Raw genomic sequence first — 2963 nt, 5'->3', positions numbered from 1 at the left:
TTCTGCCTACACAATGTAGACTCATTTAGAACTAGGTGCATAATAGATGTCCAAAAAAGATCTGTTGCTGAATGTGAAAAAGAGTTACAAGGTCATCTTTCAACACTGTGACTTCCCATTGGCCTTTTTATTTGATGAGGCTTTCAGAGACAAGGTGAACCACCAAGGTGGGAAACACAGCATAGCTACTCTCCCCATCACAGAGATAAAAGAAAGGGCTCTTAAGAAATTACCATGTTGCCACGAGCTAGCAAAGCTAACTTGAAATAATCAGCCTTGTTTCCACCTCATTATCAGTAAGTGTATCAGCTATCTTTAACAGGTAGTATAAGTCACTTAAGTAAAGGAAAGGCAGCATTGTGGAGAATCACATGGCTTGCCTTTCCTTTCTTGTCTTGAAAGATAAAAGTGCTAAGAAGCAACAGCTTATTAAAATTGATAAAATTATTTCCAGTTCACAATCTTCCAAAAATATAGGGCCAGAAAATATTTTTAAATACAACTTCCTAAGCACCCTAAATGTATTCAGTTGTAATTCTTAAATATCATACTATTCGGCTTTTGTTTTTAAAGCATTTTCCTTTTAACAAGAAATAGGTATTTGCCTTCAGAAAAGGCATCCCTCTGCAATGTACCCTTAGCATTAGCCAAAGACATGGCTGACTTCAAATGTATTTTCCTGCTCCCTTGTAGAGTAAGGAGACTAATAACTATTTCCAAGGTGCTGAGTGGGCTAGAATCAAAGGCCTCCACCAGTAGAGGACTTACCTCCCATTTTACTACCTGGTGTCAGGGAAGCTAGAGCAAATGACAACATACAAGGGGAGGTTTCGGAGTAAAAGGTTTGTGAAAACTGAATTGTAGGTAATAGAGATTTTTCATTTAAAAGGCTAGCAAGTTGAAGAAAAATCAAATGCAGAAAGCTTGAGCTCAGCAACTCAAAGAACAATAAGTCATAATTTTTCAGTGGAAAAGGCAAATAAGGAGTTCTGCAGGAAGAAGTTATCTTGGAGCCCAGTCCTAAAATAGCATAACTGTATCATAGCCAGCAAAAGAGAAAAAATTTAATAATTAGCTTCAAGTGCATGAAGGGCAACTATGAGCACATTTTTGTCTCTTACAGACCTCAAATTCTTGGAACTAAAAGAAAAATTTGAATCTTAAAAATAATCAAAGATATTATCTTTAGAAGTACAAAAGTTTGAGAGAATCTTTTTCTAAACAGTATGAGACAGCAAAAAAAAAAAAAAAAAAAAAAAAAAAGGCTTGGTAGGCAGCTGTGAAAAAGAAAATGGAAAAGAAAAAAACAACAAAAAACAGTATAGTGGTAACCGGTAAGAACACTTCTGCAAGCAAAATTTTCCAATTTGCAGAAAGGTCAGCATTATACCTTGATGAAATTGCCCAGCCATAATACTTCAGGTGATGGGGATCTTGCAGTAGGCCTACATGTAGATACAGTTATGGCATGGGGAGATTGAAAGAGGAGACACCAATATTAACTGAAATAATAACTGAAAACCAATAGTTCTAAATGTTTTTACATATGTTTGATGAACCAAAGCTCACAACAATCCTATGATTGAGGTAGTATTAAACTGAGGCACAGAGAGTTTAGATAATTTGCCCGAGGTTTCACATGTGGTAAAGCCAGGATTGGAAGTTGGGAAGCCTGGCTCCAAAATCTGGATTCTAAATCATCATGTATAGTGGAAGAATATGATGTGGTAGAGAGTCCTGGACTGGCAATCAGAAAACCTGGATTCTCTGTCACTAACAGGCTGTGTGACCTTGTGAAAAATCCCTTCTTCTCTTTGGGCTTCAATTTTCTCATTGAAAAATTGAATCTAATATCTATGGTTCACGTAGAGCTCCAGTGTCTATGGTTCTGTGGTGAACCTGGAGCGATTCTTCCTGGTGGGGGTGTAAATAAGTACACAGGAATAGTCATTCAGGGTTTGGCAATCTTTTCAGCCATAACAAATGGGGATCTTGCAGTAGCCCTACATGTAGATACAGTTATAGTATGGGGAGATTGAAGGTGATCCCTGAAGTTGTACAGTGCAGTGGCCCAGTTCCTGTTTCAAATCATTTTCAGGAGGGTGCCAAACTGTTTATTTCTTTCACCCTTGTTCTAATTACCAAGTTACATGTGTCTCTGATATTTATTCAATTGCTTATAATTTCCTTGGGACTAGGAAATCAATGCTTTAAATTTTCTCCCAGCCACAGAATCACCACTTAATGATATTTTTTCAGTCATTCAATTAACTCTGCTATCTCTATCTTAAAATGCAGTAAATGTCTGACACCTCTTCAAACTCTCTCCACATCTAAATAGCCAGGACATCTATCCAGACAGAACCTGCACAAGGTTTTCAGTGAGACTAGGGGAAAGAAAGTAGACTTGGAGACAGATATATCTGATTTTTTTTTTCTTTTGATCGATCCTAACTCTGTCATTTACCCTCATGGGCAAGTAATTTCACCACTCAGGATCTGTTTTCTCATCTCATAACAGTATTTGCTACATAGGAATGATTGCATAGATTCTTCAGGATGATAGGGCAGGTAAAAACTAATTAATACATCATTGCCACTCAGTGTATGTTAGTCTCTCACCTCATCCCACTAAGCCACTACCAGTTGCATTCTATTTCTGGTCCTGTCTTCAAGGACTATGTTGATATCTTCATTAGTTAAAAATATATTTTTTAAACCTGATTTGTGAGCAAGTTCAATTATTGGGTTTCAGTACTGACCATTATAAACTCAATCTTTTAACCAACATTCTTGGATCATCTTCCGTTATTCCAAGTCCTTAAGCTACAAAATGAAATGTATAGTTTCTACTCTCAAAAAAAAAAATACATAGTATCACAATCTTAGGACCTCTCTGACATACTTTGTACCACCAACAACTTGCCCACTCATTGAAATAATCTCCTCTCTTAGCCTCAGAG

The sequence above is a fragment of the Aotus nancymaae genome, unplaced genomic scaffold (assembly GCF_030222135.1).
Source record: "Aotus nancymaae isolate 86718 unplaced genomic scaffold, 86718_ANA_hifiasm-v0.15.2.pri h1tg000073l, whole genome shotgun sequence".
NCBI classification, from domain to species: Eukaryota; Metazoa; Chordata; class Mammalia; order Primates; family Aotidae; genus Aotus; species Aotus nancymaae.
Note: the sequence above shows the minus strand (reverse complement) of the source record.